Source organism: Leptonychotes weddellii, chromosome 12 (genome assembly GCF_054177405.1).
Source record: "Leptonychotes weddellii isolate Sample4059 chromosome 12, ASM5417740v2, whole genome shotgun sequence".
Lineage (NCBI taxonomy): Eukaryota > Metazoa > Chordata > Mammalia > Carnivora > Phocidae > Leptonychotes > Leptonychotes weddellii.
The window spans coordinates 79,845,429-79,866,852 of record NC_138380.1 but is presented as its reverse complement, the minus strand read 5'-3'; the positions used below and the strand labels follow the sequence as shown (position 1 = coordinate 79,866,852).

At 41.0% G+C, this 21,424-nt stretch overlaps 1 long non-coding RNA gene across 2 annotated transcripts in view; it reads left to right on the top strand.

The window, feature by feature from the left end:
* The window catches only part of LOC115940553 (uncharacterized), a 162,128-nt gene extending 143,086 nt beyond the window's left edge, over positions 1 to 19,042 (top strand). For both annotated transcript variants that reach the window (XR_014139415.1, XR_014139414.1), the window contains 2 exons: positions 12,037 to 12,106; positions 18,477 to 19,042. This is a non-coding gene — a long non-coding RNA (uncharacterized LOC115940553). The remainder of the gene's footprint in view (positions 1 to 12,036; positions 12,107 to 18,476) is intronic.
* Positions 19,043 to 21,424: the final 2,382 nt, after the last annotated feature.

Below are 21,424 nucleotides of genomic sequence, written 5' to 3'. Positions count from 1 at the left end.
ATTGTGCAAGACTGTTGAATCTCAGATCTGTACCTCTGAAACAATGCAATATATGTTAAGGAAAAAAAAAAAGAAGAAGAAGAAGAAGGTAGCAGGAGGGGAAGAATGAAGGGGGCGGAAATCAGAGGGGTAGACAACCATGAGAGACGATGGACTCTGAAAAACAAACTGAGGGTTCTAGAGGGGAGGGGGTGGGAGGATGGGTTAGCCTGGTGATGGGTATTGAGGAGGGCACATTCTGCATGGAGCACTGGGTGTTATGCACAAACAATGAATCATGGAACACTACATCTAAAACTAATGATGCAATGTTTGGGGATAATATAAGAATAAAAAAATTAAAAAAAAAAAAAAGAGACTACAGGCCCAAAATGGAGTCACTTATGCTAAGGTTTACTCAGCAAATTGCAAATTCAGCCTCTCCAGGACTGTAACCTTTAACCAATCAATCCAGAATTACCTGGTCAGCACTAGTGAGGAAATCACCAGATACACCCTTTCCATCCTCCTTAGGAAGGTGCCTGAAACCATGCACTCTAATAAACTTTTCCCACCTCCTTTCTGCCTTTAAAAACTTTTCCTTTCTACAGCTCTTGAGAGCTCCTTTTTATTGGCTAGATGGGATGCTGCCCAATTTATGAATCATTGAATATAGCCAATTAAGGTCTTCAAATTTACTCAGTTGAATTTTTCTCTTTAACACCCAGATCAAGTCATGTTGGGACTGAACTTTTGCACACCACGGAAAGGCAATTCTTGGGCAAACTTGAGAGTCTGCCAACTGGAAAGATGAGTTCACAGCTCCATAACCATAATACAGAGGCACCGTGGGAGGTCCCTCCCACCTCAAACTTTGGTAAAATTCTGCTGATTCATCCTCACACAGGGGAATTCTTATGGAGGAGGGGTATGGGTTAACTGGGAACACCCTAGACTGTGTGATACAGAGAGGAAGCTTGGCCAAGCAGAGCTCCAGAACTGTGGTCTGAATGCAGGCTTTGTTCAGGTGAGAGGAGCCTGGTGCCATTTAGCTCTGAAATAGAGATAAAGAACTGAGGGGTGAATCTGCTGGTCTCGCTACATTTTGCTGTATTCATTCCCATTGAGAAACCTATCTTGTCAAGTAGGCTATTACTTGGAGAAGAAAGAGGTTCCTGTGGGTTAACTATAAATTTAGTTTGGGGCTTCTTAGTGGGGTACGGGGGAAAACAACACCCAGCTATTAAAGGGAAAGTGTGGATTTCCCCCTCCCCAAGCTGGTTGATTCTCTGGGGATTTCCACCTCAGAAGCTGCTTCCTGGGAGAACTTTAGCCTGGAGAGGGAGGTGCCCCCTCACTGCACATCACACATGTGCAAACATTGTGTAGTATTTCTTGGTTTTATTTTTCTCTGGGAAGAAAGCCTGGATTAGATATTTGTGGTGGGAAGATGGAGCTGACGATTCCCAGCAACTTAAAGCACCACTCTGCACCAACTAACTGGTGGTTATCAGCCTTACCTCACAACTGCCTATCCTTCAGGATTCAACTTCCTTCTCTTCTGAGTGTGGGCTAGTCCCTTTCGTGGACTATGAATCATTGAGGTCAGGCTCTTTCTTGAGCAGTGTCAGCCAGTGGCTAAAGTAGGATTGGCTCAATACACATTTGTGAAATGAGCAGAGCAAATGAATGAATAAGTTAATGAGTGAATTCCTAGCCCTTATTATTGTCTCTCAAAATTGCCCATTTTCTTGTCTCTCTTGCTAACTAAACTGAACATTGTCTTAGGGCAGAAGCTGTTTGTCTTGTTTACCAATGCCAAGGGTAGTGCTTGACCAAAGTATTTAAAATATGGAAAGGAGGAAGGGACAGGGGGATCCTGTTCCTCTAAGAGTTTGTCTCCCATTTGGGGAGGTCAGATGAACACATAGAATAATCTGAGAACCATAAGCAGCTAAGCTGATAGCTGTGACATTCAGGGAGCACAAGATGCCCTGAGGAGATATGACATAAATTGAAGAGGGACTGCCTGGGGACTGAGAGGACCAGAAAGCTCTGCCCCAGGAAGAACCGGCCAGGGGGACAGACTGTGTGAGCAGAGTTTGGTGGGGACAGCATTGGGAGTTTGGAAGTTTCTTTTTCTTTTTTTTTTTTTTAAAGATTTTATTTATTTATTTGACAGAGAGAGAAATAGCGAGAGCAGGAACACAAGCAGGGGGAATGGGAGAGGGAGAAGCAGGCTTCTTGCCGAGCAGGGAGCCCGATGTGGGACTTGATCCCAGGACCCTGGGATCATGACCTGAGCCGAAGGCAGATGCTTAACGACTGAGCCACCCAGGCACCCGGGAGTTTGGAAGTTTCTGAAAGGAATGGAAGTGTGGCCAATTGCTGATCAAAGGCAATTGGATTTAGGTTACAGATACCAAATGATTAAGTGAGTGAGAGCCTCTTGCCTGGAGTAAGGCTACATGAAAGCAGGTGGAATTTAGCCTCCCAGACAAGTCTGTCTTAACCGGCAGGACAACAATAGTCACATCTTTTTTGTTAAACCTACTCCCCACTCTCTAATCTTTAAGCACTTGACAAGTGCTGTGCATGAAAGGTTCACTCAAAACAGATGTAACAGCATGTAAGAGAATCCACTAAACTTCTCTTGGATCAGAATCCCTTGTTAAGTGATGGAATACAAAGGCAAAGGGAACCCTAGGCCTGGAATGCTCTTCAAAGAAAGTTAGGCTACTGTACCCATTAGATTGCTGTTCCTAAATCAATTAGTGTGGGGATGTCTAGTCAATCCATATATACTAAAGTTTTACCAATGAAACTATATTTCTGATTCCCTTGATGTTAACCACCTCACCTCCTAGTGCATATTTACACAGAGAATATTGGAGAGCTGACCTTAAATGCTAATCCCTGTGCAAAGTTTATTTCTGATTAGGGTTCTTTAAATTATAATTAACTATCCCTCAGATTTGAATTAGAACTAATGTACCCACCTATATATGACATAATGCATATGCTAAAGTATTTAAAAGTAAATTACAGACAGCATAACACAGAGAATTATGAAAATTTCCGAGCTTAGAGAGACTTGGCATTATTGCGCATTGTGGATGGGGTCTTTTTGGAAAATAAGGAAGACTGGCACCTGAGCGCAGAGGCACCAAAACCTGACTTATCCTCAAATGCGTCAGGAATTTCCTATTTCACAGCCATCATGCTCTTAGTTCCTGCCTTACAATCTTATGTCCTGAATTATTTTAACAGCTCCCTAACCAAACCCCCTGCCTCACATACTTCTCTTATCACTCTCTTCTCTCCCCCAGGCAAATCCATTCTCTTCATAATCATCAGTGCATTCTCTCTAAAACACAATCTGCTATGAAACTTGATGGTTTAAAACATGTCAGTGGCTTACCCACTCTCTACAGAATGAACTCCAAACCTCTTACCTCCTTAGCTTAGCTTAAATGCCCCTATAATTTACCCTTTGAAGAGTCACTTCCTGCCAACTCCTGCTTTGCTGTTGACACTTGGATTAATATAGAATGTTTAGGGTTGCCTTCTTGCCTGAGGTTTCTCAATGGGAATGAATACAGCAAAATGTAGCGAGACCAGCGGATTCACCCCTCAGTTCTTTATCTCTATTTCAGAGCTAAATGGCACCAGGCTCCTCTCACCTGAACAAAGCCTGCATTCAGACCACAGTTCTGGACCTCTGCTTGGCCAAGCTTCCTTTCTGTATCACACAGTCTAGGGTGTTCCCAGTTAACCCATACCCCTCCTCCATAAGAATTCCCCTGTTCATGTCTCAGTACCTTTGCGTCAGATGTTCCCTCTTCTTCCCATTCACCCAACCTCATGTAACCAGCCCCTACTTATCCTACAACAGTTTCTCAGGATATAAGAGTAATATACAGAAATCAATTGTATATAAATGAGCAATGAACAATTGAAATTGAATTAATTATGACAGAATTGTTTATAATAGTATCAGAAAACATGAAGTGTTTAGCGATAAATTTAACAAAATATGGTTGACCCTGGGACAACATGGTTTTGAGCTGCACAGGTCTACTTATATGCGGAACTTTTTTGATAAGTACAGTACTGTAAATGTATTTTATCTTCCTTATGATTTTCTTAACCTTTTCTCTAGTTTTTTATAAGAATACAGTATATAATACATATGGCATACCAAACGTGGTAATCAACTGCTGATGTTATCAGTAAGGCTTCTAGTCAACAGTGGGCTATTAGTAGCTACGTTTTGGGGGAGTCAAAAGTTATACAAGGATTTTAGCACCCCTAACCCCCACAATGTTCAAGGACCAACTGTATATGCAAGTCTTACATGTTAGTAACTATAAAACCTTGATAAGAAAAAAAAAAAAAACCCTAAATAAATGCAGAGAGATCCTATGGTGGTGAATTAGAAGACCCAATATTGTTAAGATGTATTTCTCCCGAACTGAGCTATAGATTGCAATCCCAGTCAAAATCCCAGCCAAAATCCCAGCAGATCTTTTTTCTACAAACCGATCCTAAAGTGTATATGGAAAGTCAGTAGTTCTAGAATAGCCAAACAATTTTGAAAAAGAAGTACAAAGTTGGAAGGCTCACACTAGCTGATTTCAAGACTTACTGGAAAGTGTGTGGTTTGGGCCTAAGAATAGACCTATATAATTCAGTGGAGCAGAACTGAGGGCCCAGAAATAGGCCTTTGCACATACAGTCAATTGATTTTGACAAATGTGACAAGATAATTCAAAGGAGAAGGAACAGTCTTTTCAATGAATAATGCTGGAACAATTGGACATCCAAATGTAAAAAATAAATAAAATAACACTCTACCCTTACTTCACACCATGAATTAACTCAAATTGGATCATAGACCTAAATGTAACCTAAAACTATACAATTTCTAAAAGACAAAATAGAAGAATATCTTTATGATTTTTGTGTTAGGCAAAGAAGTTCTTAAAGAGGACACAAAAAGCACAAACCATGAAATTTTTAAAAATTGCTAAGTTTTATCAAAATTAAAGTGTTCTATTCAAAAGCCATTGTATGTTATGATACAATATCAGGTAGGTAGGTAGGTAGATAGATAGATAGATAGATATAGATAGATAGATAGATAGATAGATAGATAGATAGATAATAGATAGAGACATTTATTATAGGGAATTGGCTCTCACATAATTATGGAGGCCAACAAGTTCCATGGTCTGCACTCTGAAATCTGGAGATTCAGAAAAGCTAGTGGTGTGATTCACTATCAAGTCCAAAAGCCTGAGAACCAGGAGAGCTGAAGGTGTAGATTCCTGTCCAGCTTGAAAACCTCAGAACCAAGAGCACCAAGGCAGAAGAAGATCAATGCCTCAGCTCAAGCAATCAGACATAAAGAAAAAAGGGTGAATCCCTCCTTTGTCTGCCTTTTCTCCTGTTTAGGCCCTCAATGGGTTGGATGATGCCACCCACATTGAAGAGAACAATTTATTCTACTGAATCCACCAACTCAGAAACTAATCTCATCTGGAATGTCCTTATAGACACACCCAGAAATAATATTTAATCTTAACATCCATTGGCCAATCAGTTGACACATAAAATTAACCATCCAGGCACTGTTAAGAAAATGAAAGGACAAGTCATAATCAGAGTGAAAATATTTGCAGAGCAAACATCTCGTGAAGGACTTGTGTCCAGAATACATAAAGAACTCTCAGAAGGGAAATAAACAATCCAATTAAAAATTGAGCAAAAGATTTGAACAAACACTTTACCAAAGGAGATTTATACATAGGAAAAAAACATGAATATGTTCAATATCATCAGTCATCAGGGAACTGCAAATTAAAACCACAATGAGATACAACAATATACCTGTTAGAATGGAGGGAAAAACTGAGGACACCAAATGTCAGTTGAGGATACAGAGCAACTGGGACTCTCATAAATTGCTGTTGGGAACACAAAATGTTTCAGCCACTTTTGAAAACAGATTGGCAGTTTCTTATAAAGTTAAATATATACTTACCATAAGACCCAGCAAACTCACTCGGGTATTTATCGAAGATAAATAAAAACTTATGTTCAAACAAAAATGTGTTCATAAATGTTTATAGCAGTTTTATTCATTATCATCAAAAACTGGAAATAATCCAAGTGAACCTCAATTGATGAATAGATGAACTTGTAGAATACTATTCTACAGTAAAAAGGAATGAAATACTGATACATATAACATGACTGAATTCCAAATGGATTATGGTTAAGTGAATAAAATCGAACTCAAAAATCTACTTACTTTATGGCATTCTGGTAAAGGCAAAACCAAACAAACAAACAAACCAAAAAAAAAAAAAAAAAACAGATCCGTGGTTAATGGGAGCTAGTAGAGGTAAAGGGCTTAATTACAGAGAAATATAGGGAAATTGGGGAAAATGATGGAACTGTTACATATCTTCATTATGGTGATGATTATACTATGATTATACTATACATTTGTCAAAATAGAACCATACTGTATGTAATTTATGTCTCAATAATTTCTTAAAAAGAATTTAAGAATATTTAAGAATTTTTAGTACTGTCAAGACCTCGATGATTCCATGAGCACTGCACTTCAACCCTTCATTAACTTTCAAAATTCCTTTGAACTTGTTGGAAGTATCCATTTTCTAATGATTACTTTGTTGATACCCATTTGACTGGTCTGCAAAGGAAAAATGCAAAAGGTATTCTCTCCCCCTTGTTTTCTTTTTTCTTTTCCTCTCTTTATCTCTCCCTCTTTCTTTAGTAAAAGTATACCTTCATATGTTGCCGGCAGTAAGTCTGGAGATAGATTTATGTCACCATTGAGAAAATGGTCCTTGTGAACCTGATTCTGTGGAGCTGAAGGCCACATTGTGTTGGAAACTCTACGGTGAGCTTTAATTTCTCAAGTATCTGTTTCTGGAGGTTCCATAATTCATACAGAGGCTTCCAGATCTTTCCAGGTATGCTGTCAAAGGCTGCCCTGTTTCCTCTGGCAAACCTGTGCCTGGGCATCCAAATCTCACTTATATAAAATATGGAAATTGCAGGCAGCCCTGGGCATCCAGGATATGGTTGTACAACAATCTTGGCTAATAGGGGCTAAAATCAGAAAAGCCTTAACAATAGGCAGGTAAAAGAAGAAGATACAAGTTTGATATCCTTGGAGAGCATTGTGTGTTTCTCTTGGAACTCGAGTTGCTGAAAAATTTCTAACTCTCTCATCCTTTTTCAATGGACATTTTCAAACATTTAAACAAGTAGACAGAATAGTTTGACTTCCATGTAACCATCACCCAGCTTCAAAAACGATTAATTTATGACAAACCTTGTTTCAACTATACCCCTATCCATCCCTTACCTTAGGTTATTTGGCAGCAAATTCCAGATATCATATCATTTCTTCTGTCAATATTTCAGTATGTATGTATCTCTAAAATATGGCTATTGGAAATTTTTCCAGTTTGCTTCTTTGTGCCTTTTATATGCCCCATCATTATGGTGGGTTGTTTTTGAGTACTCCCTTGCTCTGTGTGACTAAAAGATACTCCAGCTACATTTTTACATTTCCTACCCAGTCCTGGGAGTAGCCATTTCTCCAAGGAGCTCCTGGTTCCTCTTATTGGAGAAGGGTTTTAGAAATCAAAATTTGGACTCTATGAGTACTCACTGTTCTAGGCCCTCTCAGCTGACAGAGCAAGAAAATATATGTGTATATTCTTACCTGCGTATATATGCATATCAATAAATATTTCTGTATGTAACCATCTGTATCTGTGTTAAACTAAACATGAGTTTATACTTATGTCTTCAATTTTAGTCCGTTAGCACCAGGATCATTCTGGCCACCTTCCCTAGCTTATCCGTAAATTCTCACTTCAACAGCAAGAAACCTGGTTCTTATCACCCATTGTCCATTTACTTAATTGTTTAATTCCAGAATACATGTGCAGTAGTATCAGAATTATTAACACAAGGAAACAACTTTATCCACTAGAATACAGTGCTTATGTGCAGTTTCTTTTGCTTTAGTCTTGTAGACTCCACTCATTTCCAAAGTCATTTAGGTAACTTGGCACTTAGGTTAAGCATACTGTATGACCCAGCCATTCTACTCAGGTATTTACCCAAGAGAAATGTAATCATATGTTCATACAAAAACTTATACACAAATGTTCATAGCACCTTTATTTTTAATAGCCAAGAACTAAAACAACCCCAAATGTCTATCAGTAGAAAAATGGATAAAAAAATTTGATATAGCCAAATGATGAGATACTATTCAGCAGTAAAAAGGAATGAACTATTAATACATGCATAATACATATGAATCTCTAAATGATCATACTGAGTGAGAGAAGCCAGACACAATCAATATATATAAAAACTCAAAAATGCAAACTAATCTATAATGACACCTAATACATGGTGACCTGGGGATGGAAGGGTTTGAGAGAGAGGCAGGAAAGAGAGATTATAAAGGGACATGATGGGCGATGATGGGTATGTTCATTCTCTTGACTGAAAATTTCATGGAAAAAAACATATGGCAAAGTTATCCAGTTGTACAGTTTAAATATGTACAGTTGACTGTATGCTCATTTTACCCCAATAAAAAAAGTCTATGCCTAATACTCTTTATCCTTTTTCATTCTAGGGGCAGTGCTTCTCAAACTTTAATGTACACATAAATTCTCCTAAAGATCATGTTAAAACGCAGATTCTGGGCCACCAGTCTAGGGACCAACTTGAGATTCTGTATGTCTAATGAGCACCAGGTGGTACAATTGCTGGTCTGTGGGTCACACCTTGAATGGCAGTGCAGTTCATCAACTTTAGTCAGAGTCACCGGGAGAGCTTTTGGGAACTTGTGGATACTTTGTGCACAGAGATGAGGATTCTGTATGTGGCATGTGGTAGAGTCTGGAAGTGCATTTTTCACAAGACCCTCAAAGACTCTTATGCTCTGATATTGCATGACCATACCTGGGAACACATTAATCAAGAGCTTGCAAACAAACTTGGCCATGTTCTCTAACATATTTAGTAATTTGTACCCAATTTCCAGGCATCATTTGAATACTTCCAAGTCTTCCTTTTAAACTTTGTATTCTTCATCTTTTGTTTACATAAAATAAATAGAATTGGAGACCCAATGAGCAAGTGAAAGCATTCCCCCAGGAAGAAGGGAGGTAATTTAACACCTAGGGACAGTTCCACCTATACCTAGAAAGAATTTGTTGTGCTTCAGGTAACAATTGAGAAAGTGCTCCTTCTTCCTTTTTTCACTTTAATCTGGGCAATAAGGCTGTAGAAAGTGCTCAGGTTGAAGTTAGACAAACTGGGATTCTCAGTATACAAATAGCATTTTAACTTTGGGCCTCTATTTCTTTACTAAATGGGGATAATATACCTATTTTACAAGGTTGCATTAAATTAGGAAATAATGTGAAAGAAAACCAATGAGTCACCCCCTTCCATAAGCAAAGTAAAAGAATATACAGTTCATGGGGCTCCTGGGTGGCTCAGTCGTTAAGCGTCTGCCTTCGGCTCAGGTCGTGATCCCAGGGTCCTGGGATCGAGCCCCACATCGGGCTCCCTGCTCTGTGGGGAAGTCTGCTTCTCCCTCTCCAACTCCCCCTGCTTGTGTTCCCTCTCTCGCTATGTCTCTCTCTGTCAAATAAATAAATAAAATCTTTAAAAAAAAAAAAAAGAATATACAGTTCATGGAAAAGAAAACACAAATGGAGTTTACATATATGAAGTAAGCCTTAACTTGATTCTCAGCAAGAGAAATGCATATCACAATTACAGTCAGGTATGTTTTTTACCTATCATATGGGCAAAGAGCACTCTGTACGCTGTGTTGACAAAACACAAATTATCAGCACTTGTCTACCCTGATGATAAGAATATAAACCAGTACATCACTTGTGGAGACCAATTTGGGCATATCGATAAAAATTAAGATCTTTATACACTTTGAACCAGAAATTACACTTCCAGAAGTTTATACTACAAGTACTATATACAGGAACTAAAGCCTTTATTGTAGTATTGTTTCTAATACCAAAATATTAGAACCATAAATGACCATCAGTAATTAATGTATGTAATACATATAATCTATATAATATTAAACAGTCATTAGGTGGATGACATATACTTATATAGAAGGATCTCTTAATACATATATGCATAAACACATGATGAATATCCATGTGTTTGTTTACATGGGAAATCTCTGGAAGGATAAGTGAGAAGCTGTTAACGGTAGCTCTCTGTTGGAAAGAAATTTATTCCTGGAGAATGGGTTAAAGGGAACATTGTATACCCTTTTCTTCCTTTTAAAATTTTATTTATTTTTACTTTTTATTTTGAAAATTTTTCAGGTCTAGGAAAAATTTGCAGAAAGTATCAGAAACTTCTTGTCTCTTACTTTTCAAATGTTAACACCTTATAAAGCCACCATATAGGAAATTAACCTAACTGTAATACTATTAGCTATTTACAGGTCTTTTTCAGATTTCACCAGTTGTCCCACTAATGTCTTTTTTCTGTTCCAGGGTCAAGGGTTCACGTTGCCTTGCTCTCCTCCAATCTAGGATAGTTCTCTTGGTTTTTCTTTTGTGACCTTGCTGAATAATGACCAGTTATTGTGTAAAATGTACTTGGTTTGAGTTTGGCTAATGTTTCCTCCTGACAAAATTCAGGGAATACACTTTTGGCAAGAATATCACAGAAGTAGTGCTGTGCTCTTTTCCGCACATCATATCAAAAAAGAGGCTATAAAATAAGCAAATACTACAGTATTAGTCATAGATAAGAATCACCTGTAGGAGCTGAAGTTCCTGGGATAAATAGATTAAGGCAAAAATATTTGCATAGCTTCAAAGTATATCCCCATGAAATAGGAGAAAAGAATAGCTTTTTAGTTATGGAAACTCACTTAACTATGTGATCAATATGTCTCATGAGCTTGACTCTGACTTTGAAGCTATGCAAATATTTTTGCCTTAATCTATTTATCCCAGGAACTTCAGCTCCTATGGGTGATTCCTTTTTTTTTTTTTTTTAAAGATTTATTTATTTATTTGACAGAGAGAGACACAGCGAGAGAGGGAACACAAGCAGGGGGAGTGGGATTCTTATCTATGACTAATGTAGTGTTGGCTGATTAGTATTTTGTAGCCTCTTTTTTTTTTTCTAAGGTTTTTTTATTTATTTCAGAGAGAGAGTGAGTGCAAGCACAAGTGAGGACAGGGCAGGGAGGGGCAAAGGGAGAGGGAAAGAATCTCAAGCAGACTCCTGACAGAATGCAGAGCCCAACGTGGGGCTGGGCATGGGGCTAGGGCCCCGGCTCAGGCACAGACTCAATCTCAGGACCCTGAGACCATGACCTGACCGAAATCAAGAGTAGGTCGTTTAACCGACTGAGCCACCCAGGCGCCCCAGCAATTTATATTTTCACCATTGCTTCTATACTTAGGGATTGGAATTCTGCTGTGAGAAAGAGCTTTCCCTCTCCCACCTTAATTACTTATTTACTTAATTATTTATGTCAGAATGGACTCATAGATATTTATTTTATTCTCTGCATTATATCTACTATCAACATTTATTTTGTTGCTCAAATTATCCCAGATTTCACCTTTCAGAAGAACCACTTGAATTTGGCCAGTGTGTTCTTTTAACACGTCCCTATCATTGTTTGTTCATGTCTTTTGTTCATTTTTCTCTCAAGTTTTTGGTCTTTTGTCCCTTAATGTCCAAGAGGTATTAGAGTTATTAATCCTTTGTCTATGATAGATGTTACAAAATCTTCCTTTTGAGTTTTATACTACATGAATATAATACTTATTTTAGAACTTTTTAAAAATACGCAGGAACATGTTTTGTAGGAACTGAAAAGAAGAAAAAATATGTCAAGTTGTAGGTTGGGAGTGATTTTACTTCAGTTTTTAGTCAGCACCTCTTTTGGTCCTCCTGATTTTCACTTACCCTTTCTCTTAGGAACCCTGCAAGTGAAGCCGGTGTGTGCCACTAGGAGGCTTGCTGAATGGCCAGGTGTGAGCAATTGGAGGTGAGCCCTGGCTCTTGCTCTCGCTTTGCCTCTTTTATAGTACATGTGCCTGTGCTGGGCACTAGGTCCAGGAAATAAACAGTGGATAACATGCATGACTTCCTTTCCCTCCTTGTGGCCTCCCCATGCTCCAGCAAAAATTGCAGGAATGTTGCTCTTGGAGGCCTGTCAGAACTGCTTTTCTAAATATAAATGCAGAGACACTAAAAATAAGCAATGGTAAAGGTGAGTTTCATTTGTTCCTGAAATGTCAATACACCAAGGGTACAATCTTAGCTGTCAAGGAGCCAGAAAGGAATGGGTAGCTGTCCACTTCTAACCAGACTTCTGGGAGTGAGAAGAGAAACTGTCTGAGGGTTGCTGGAATATTTTGATTTTTTTTTTCTTGAGTTGTGTTGAAGGCAGGGCAGCAGGGAAATCATTCCATCATAATTTTGTAGCAGCATCCTTAGCTAACATGGTCCACAAGAAAGGTATTGAGGTTAGGTGAGCCCACCACAGCAAACCAGAGCAGAGAGAAGGCAGTGGTAACTCTCTGAATTGTCAGGTGAGAAACAAGGCAGCTGAACAGTGCAGAGTGCATAGAATCATGAGTCAACCAGGAGAGACATGCGCCCGGTATAGTGTCTATCCCATAGTATGCCATTAATATATGCTTGAATTAATGAATTAGAAGGTATCTTATACTGCCTTGTGTTGTTCTTAAGGGTCTGAAGTCTGGTGTTACATGCTGTAAGAGTTCAGATGAGAAAGGCAAGACAGAGAATGAAGGGCAGCAAGAGTCCTAAACAGAAACTCTGAGGTAGGCAGAACTAGAAGCACAGCCAGCAGGTGGGACTTAGGACAGGATCTGCCAATATACAACTGCACAAAATACAATGGGCAACAATGGCAGCAGATAATCCAAGGCATACCTGTAATGCAAGGGCCCACACCTGCAAACAAGGTCCAGCCCTGCCAACACCAACTGTCTGACAGAGCAGAAAACACACTTAGTGCAGTATATAACCCAAGTTTTATAGGCAGTTATCAGGCAACATTATCTGCCCAGCAGTATTATATATTGAATATTTATATAGTCTCAATGTTACTGTAAGAGATACTTTCCTCAGCCACTTCTGGCCTTTCCACTCTTCCAAACAAATACATCCTATATAACCAACCACAGACATTTCTCTGGATAGATTGTATTCTCATACTCTTCCATGCTTTTCTTTATTCTGTTCACTTTGCCTGTGATACCATTCATTTACTGATTCATTTGTTCATTAAGAACAAATTTATTGATTTGTTCACCAATTAAGATTGATTTTTTTTAATTTGCTAGTTAATTTATTGATCATTAGTTATGTTCTAGTCACTGTGTTCAGTGCCAGGGATATTGTGGTAAATAAAACTGATGTGGTACCTGCCCTCTTGGGACATAGAGACAATAAACAAATAGAAACAAATATTTACTTACACATTGTGATTAATTGCTAAGAAGGAGATGACTATGCTAGCAGAGAAAATACCAGATGGGACCGCCTGTTGAGAGTGATTAGGAGAGGCCTCCTGGCCACCTGCCCTGTGAAGCATTTCCTCACCAGCCCACACACCCACCCTCATTCAACTGATCACTCTTTTCTGTGCTCCAAATTCATTTGCTTCTACTTTTGACTTGACACCTCTCTTTTGTAGTTAGTTGTTTCTGTAGCTAAGCCTCTAAGTACTTAGACTATTAGTTCTCTCAATGCAAGGAGGGTAGAGAGAAAAGCACATGGAATTTGGGAGTCAGTCGACCTGACTATGAATTACAGTCTTCCATGTAAACAACTGGGATACTTGGAGAGTCATCCAAGCTCATGATTATAGTTCAGTTTCCTTGGAAGCAGAGCTGGAGTTAAAAATGCTGTGTACAGGTAGTTTATTTGAGAAGAAACTGCAAGGAGTAGAAGTGAGGGAAGGAAAAGTGAAATGGAGATGAAGAAAGAGCCAACACAAGGATGTGTTATTGAGTTGGCCAATGATGCAAGCAATGGGCCCTTAAACCTTGGGAGGAGCCCTTTAAAATGGGTCTCTGATGACTGAGGGAGCCCACATGAGCACAGACCCCCCCCTTCATTCCTAAGTTTGACAATATTTAAGCTGCCAGTACATGCAACAGGCTGCTCATCTGAGACGTCAGAGACACCCCAGGGCAGGAAGCAGGAGTGCACACCCAAAGACAGATGCTGTCCAGTTGTATCTGAGTGAAGCTGGGAAGTCCCTCAGAGCTGACTGATGAGGCAGTGACTGGAGTGAGGGGTATGATGAGAGAGTTTTTAAAGTTGAGGCGTCTGATCATCGGGAAAACAGGTGCAGTAACAATGCCCACCTCTTTGGCTAATGAAAGTTAAATGAGATGCCCTGTGTGGCAGTGTTCTGTATCTGGGCAAACACTTGGGCAAGTACTAGCCACCATTGCATCACAGCAATCTTCAGTTTATAACCTTAGGAGAACACTTGGCACACAATTAAAAAACAAATGTGAGTTACGTGAATAAGGAAGGGGAGTAAGAGAGCAAACACAGAGGTATCCCCAGGCTCTTTTCTCAAGGTTCTTACCCAAGTAAGATTAAAAAATATATATTTCACTCACTCACTCCAGGTTCCTTCCACATTCAGTTAGATGTGAATGAAGTGAATGGTGGCAAAAGAGGTACTTTTTAAATAGCTACCTTGAAAATTTTATTGAGGCCATGCCCTTAAGAGAAGAGAGCTGGGAGGGGTTTATTTTTCTATGGAATGTGACCTCATTAATGCTTAATTTCCTTTGGTTTTTCCCAGTGTCTGGCAAAATATTCAAACAGAATTTGAGTGAGAAATCATTCAGAATTAGAAGATAGGTTTCTCTCTGTCTTAAAAGCTTATAAACCACGAGGAAAGCAGGACAAAGCAAATTACATTCAGTCATAAACCATAAAGCAGGAGTAGCATGTTGACAAAGTCAGTAGTCACACATGATAATGGATTAACTGGATTGAAGTCAGGCAGCGCCAACCAGGGAAGATTCCATTTCATTACAACCTACTTCATTTCAATTAGCACTTGCAGATCCTATGATAGGTAGAGCCGGTCAGTGTTAGGTACTGGGGCTGCAGGGATAGTGAGGGTGACAGACAAGAAAATTAGCAGTGAGAGAAAGTGTCATAAGTGCTATCAAGAGAGCTGCACAGAGGTGTTAATGGGGTGCAGAAAATGGGTACGAGTAAAGGGCACCTAAGTCATCTTGCAGGAGAAGAGAGAAGGGTCAAGACTGTTTTCCAAAAAGAAGAGATACTTCACCTATGCCTTGATGGAGGAATAGACATCAGTTGGATGGTGTAAAGGGGTGAAGTCATGTTAGGCAGAGAGAATAGCCTAGGAAAAGCCCTAGGGGTGGGAGGGAGCATGGTGCTTTGGATAAATTGCAAGAGGGTCAGCATTCAGGAGTAAGGAGAACATGCAGGATGTGGTGAGCAATGAGGCTGGAGGAATTAGTGGGGGCAGGGTCTTATGGAGTCTTCTGTGTCAGACTGATGTATTTGAACTTGCCTAAGGGGAAAAGGTAAGTCACAGAAGGATTTTAAGCAGTGAGATGAGGCAATCCTATCAGTGCTATCTAGAAGGATACCTCTGACCATGGTGTGAGAGTGGAAGAAAAGTGGGATGGGATACGTGTGAGTAACAGGGAGCCCAGTTTGGAAATGACTGTAGTGGTAAATCTGGGGATAGAGGATAATGACCTGTGGCAGTATAATAACAATAGAGAAGAGGTGATAGATTCTAAAGGGGAACCAATGTGCTGATAACCAATTGTTTGAATGTGGAAGACAAGGGAGAACATGGACCAGGTGGATGATTGTGCCATTTGGTAGAGAAAAGAAAGAAGTTTATGGAGAAGGTAGAGCAGAATTGGAAGAAGAGCAGAAATATGGTTGGAGGAGACATCTATTTGGAATGGTTTATTTTTTTCTATTTACCTTTGGGACATGAGTTCCTTTTATAAAATTTTTGCACATGAAAAGGGGTATGGTCCTCAAAGGTCAGGACCTCCACATATGGTTGTGTAGTCTATGCCCTGCAAAAGGGTGTCTGGCCAAGGAAAGGAAGTGCGGCTGAAATGTGACCTATGCACACTCCTTAGGTGTGTCTGGACAGGGGCACATCTGCCTGGAGGAAGGGGGCACCTGTGTTGGATGTTTTCCATTTGCCTCTCTAGATCCAGTTCCCACACCTCACCCTCCTCTGTTCCCTGAGTGGCTGGCCTGAATGGACTGCATTCCTCGACCCTACCTTCTGGCTGGTTCTACCAATAGGAGGCACTGGTCAGATCAAAGGGAAGAGTTTTACTTTCTTTCAGCTGCCTCTCCACTGGGTGGCCATCAATGGTCTCTCTCCCTTTACCGAGGGTCACAGCTCCCGTAACTATAGATCCTCTCAGGTTTTGAGCACAGGGTTCTCTCCTCTTGCTCCTCAAGGATGGGATGGTAATGAATACCCACCATTGCTAGCCCCAGGGTGCTGTGCCAATTCTTGTGGGTTTCTCTAAATCCTGCCCACACCTTTGTAAATGATGTGTTCCTTACACTCTCCTCAATTATTCAGTTCTAAGTTGTCATTGGTTTCTTGCCAGAACCGAACTGATTCAGAATATTTTCCTGATTAGCATAAAGCAACATCTTCCTTCGCTTATCCATGCACCTGTGGAGCAAAGACAGTCATAAGAGCCCCTGTTTCTAATTCTTACAAAGGTGCTATATTAGCAGGTGGGTGCCTATAGGTTCTGAAACAAGGCAGCTTTAATCCATCGGGAAAGTAGGTCCAAACTAGCTTTTCAGTCTGACCCGAAGTTTGAGTTGGAAAGAAGACAGAAGATAGTAGTTGTCTGAGTCTATTCAGGCTGCTACAATAAAGTGCCTGAGACTGGGTGGCTTATACACAACAGAAATTTGTTTCTCATGGTTCTGGAGGCTGGAAGCCCGAGATCAAGGTGTCAGCAGGTTGGGGTCTGGTAAGAATCCTCTTCCTGATTCATAGATAGAGCATTCTTCTGTGTACTCACATGGTAGAAGGGGCCTGGGATCTCTATGGGGCCTATTTTATAAGGGCACTAATCCCATTTGTGAAGGCTCTGCCCTCAGACCTAAGCACCTCCCAAAGGTCCCACCTCCTAAAACCATAATCTTTAAGGGTTAGGGTTTCTTTTTTTTTTTTTTTTTTTTTAAGATTTTATTTATTTATTTGAGACAGAGAGAATGAGAGAGACAGAGAGCACATGAGAGGGGGGAGGGTCAGAGGGAGAAGCAGGCTCCCTGCCTAGCAGGGAGCCCGATGCGGGACTCGATCCCGGGACTCCAGGATCATGACCTGAGCCGAAGGCAGTCGCTTAACCAACTGAGCCACCCAGGCGCCCCGGGTTAGGGTTTCAACATATGAATTCAACATTAAGAGCCTAGCAGTGGGGAAGAAAAATATGCTTAGAGTCAGCAGACCCTGGGGAGAAGCACTGTGGGTTGTCAATGTCAGGTATCAAGATCCATCTACCAAGCCTGCCTTGAGAATTGGGAGTTGGCTCTTAGGACTTATTTGGGAGGGGGTAGAACAGCAGATGTCAACCCCCACTCTACCAAGGAAAACTCTTCCCCTTCTCCAAGTCTCTCCCTTTTCTACCCAACCATCCCTTTCCCCTACCCTAGCCAAATAAAACTCCTCCTAATTTTCTTTTTTTTTTTAAAGATTTTATTTATTTATTTGAGAGAGAGAATGAGAGAACACATGAGAGGGGGGAGGGTCAGAGGGAGAAGCAGGCTCCCTGCCAAGCAGGGAGCCCGATGCGGGACTCGATCCCGGGACTCCAGGATCATGACCTGAGCCGAAGGCAGTCGCTTAACCAACTGAGCCACCCAGGCGCCCCTCTCCTCCTAATTTTCTTTAATTTAATTCTGGAATCACATATAAGAGAGTATCTTCCTTAAACTTTAACAAGATATCGATCCTAACTCCCCCGTGCAATAGGGGTAGAGAAATTGTTATTTATATATATATTTTTTAATGTGCATATTTAGAACCGATTATTGGTTCATTTACCAGCAACTATTAAACACCACCTAACCCTGGATCCCAGTATTTGTTCTCCAGTAGCCCTCTGACCTCTTCCTAAAGGAAGGGGGATGAGGCATGCAAGGGCTACAGCAGGATGGGTGAATGCAAAGCCAGAATAGTAAAAGGAAGATGGAAGAGAGGCAGAGTGGGGCCAGCATCCGACCCTTCCCTTAATGGCAGCCAGGCTGGGGCCAAGTTGTGAAGATGACCATGGGCAGGCGCATGTTCTCTGTGTTCACGTTCACTTATGATCTTATACCGACAGCTCTGCATATGTGGAGTGGGCCAGGCTGGAGGCCTACATGTTTCCAGATACTGACCCAGCTGTATATGGAAGCCTGAGATCTTCCAACCATGAAGCAAAATGTCAAAGGAGGTAAGTAGCTTGTTTCCCAGGCCTTTCTGTACTCAGTAACAAGATGACTCATCTCACCACAAAGACTGACAAAGAGGGCCTCATTGGGTCCTCCTCTTCTCTGACTTTTTCCAAGCCTTACATGGGTGGCATTATGCCAGTTTGGGGTTGTTAAGCTATGGGGCAATGTTAAAGAGGCTCTGGCATCTCAAATTCATTGCTTGAATATCTGAATCCTTATTCCAGGAAGTTACAGAACCTCCAAGGAGCATATATGAAATTACGCTTTTTAAAAAGTCATTGCCATTAGATGATCTGGGGAAATCCCAGAATAAGTATCAAGGCTCTCTTATCCGAGTGATAAATTGACAAGGGGTCAAAGCTTGCTCCTGTTTGCCTGCCTTCTCCAGGGGCTCCTAATTTCCTGAGAATCAGGCATGAGCAAATGGCCTTACTCAGCCTTAGAGAGCTTTAGCCCTCCAATTTGCTTGTGGTTTTTTTTTTTCTACACCTAGCTATTGATACTTATACCGAAGTGGTGGGATCTCCCCTCTTCTCTTCCTCTGCCTTCCCCACCCTGCCATGACTCAATGCGAGAATTTAGAACTGGGATTAAGATCTGCTTTCCAATAAAGGCCCACTATTCAAAAATCAAAAAAAAAAAAAAAAGATCTGCTGTCCGAAATCTTTAACTTTTAAAAATTTTCTTTCTATTTTTCTTTTCCTTCTCTTACTTTCTCACTCTTTTGTTCATTAATTTTTCCAATTATTCATTTATTACAATGTATCTGGGGCCTGGGCTTAAGCTAACTAGCACTGCTTTCACCATTAGGATTTAGACTTAAGTCTGAGGATGCCTGGATGATTTGTGGGGTGGGCCTACCACGGGCATATGGTCCTGAGGGACAGCAGTCTCCTAGGAAGACTCACCCCACAGGAAGACAAAGGGGAGGACACCCACTTAAAGTTCATTGGCAATGGACCAGGACTAAGCTGTGCTTTGGGGTGGTCCTGGTGGGATTTTGGAAATAGCATAGTGACTGTCACGCAGATGTCTTCTGGCCTAGCACCCAAGAACTTGTGCCTGAGTCCTAAGGTGAGGATGTTGGAATAAAAGGGCAAGTAACAACTAAAATAGCCGTTCACTCAAACATCCCGAGTTTATAGAAAGCAGCAGCTGCAGCCACAGCAGTCCAGAGCCTGGCAGATGTTAGCATGCTTCAGCCTGGGCAGGCACAGCTTTGGCCCGGGCAGTGGTGGACACCAGCATGGAGGTGACGCCTCAAAAGGCCACTTTTGGCGTCAGCAGCAATGGAGACAGCCCAGGAGGCACCAGCAGGCGAGGAAGAAAGTGTCAGTCAGGTGTTACATGTAGTGGCAGGGCTATCATGCCCAATATCTGTAAGAAAATCACCGAAGAACCCCAGACTTTGGCGATACGCTTGATGTAAGGATGTATAGTTGGAGTATCCACAGAGTACATTTGGTAAATCCAGAGAACACTGTTCTGTATCTCTTGTAATTAAGGTCCTGCTCCAGAAGCTGAGTTTGGGGGACACAGCTTGTTACACATTTCTTAAAGCCAACTTAGTTCCAAACAAGACTTGTGGGAGCCTCACATGAAAGCCTCAGATATAAAAGGGCTAATTTTTCAAAAAGAAAGTAAAAGAACCGTAGTCAAGAAATAAAGACTGGAAGGAAGGGAAGAAAAGAAATGTTGCATTAGAAAACCTAGTCAAGCAAGTGTTCTTGCTTGACTTGAAACCCCTCTTTCTTTTGGGTTTCATTCCTGAGAATGCAAACCCTATGCCCAATCAAGATCCAAACAAAGGAGAAATTCAGTTATTCAGGCAGAGATGTTCCCCCCCACCACCAAATGTATTACTTTGTCCAAAGTTTCTACTGTTCTGTGTGGTTAGAGAGCTACCTGGAATCATTGAACTTACTTTCAATTGGTTGTTGGGAACTCTGATGATTCCACCCCTGCTCCAGTGCCAACAAACTGAGTGCCAAGCTGGAGGTTACACACATGGCTGAGGGAGCTGGAAATGCCCCGTGTTTGTGGCCGGTGCTGGTACCTCACAATGATGCCACTAGATGGGAGGGCAGGTACAATGATCTCCACTGTACAGGTGGAACCGCAAGGCAGAGAGAGCCATGGCCACACTTGCATGCAGGCCCAGTATTTGGACATAGCCTCCATCTCTACATTCTGGCTGCATAGCTCCTGCTTGGCTGTAGGTGTGGAATGGTAACTCACCCTGATTTTTTTTTTTTAAGATTTTATTTATTTATTTAAGAGAGAGCACATGAGAGGGGGGAGGGTCAGAGGGAGAAGCAGACCCCCCGCCGAGCAAGGAGCCCGATATGGGACTCAATCCCGGGACTCCAGGACCATGACCTGAGCCGAAGGCAGTCGCCCAACCAACTGAGCCACCCAGGTGCCCTCACCCTGATTTTTCTAGCATTCCAGAAGATTCCAACATTCATCTAGGTTTGGGAACCTTACTCCTCTAAACTATCTTGTCTCGGTCTGAAGACTTAATGGGTGAATCATGTCAGGTTAAATGGGATTGATAAATATAGGAATCTAATTGCTAAATGTGATTGGTGGACAAGAGGAAGAAGATACGGTCCTTGAATGAGGAGCATATAGCATGTTGGCAAATTGAAGCAGGTATCAAAGAAATGGAAATTCTTTTTACTTAATTCTTTTAGATGTTTCTATATTTCCAAAGTAAAATCATTCCTACAGATAGAACCAAAGGAGAGACTGGCACTGCTTGTATCCCACATGGCCCCATGACAACTGCAGTCAGAATTTGCTGTCCAGAGTGGGCAGAATAGGGCCCACACCT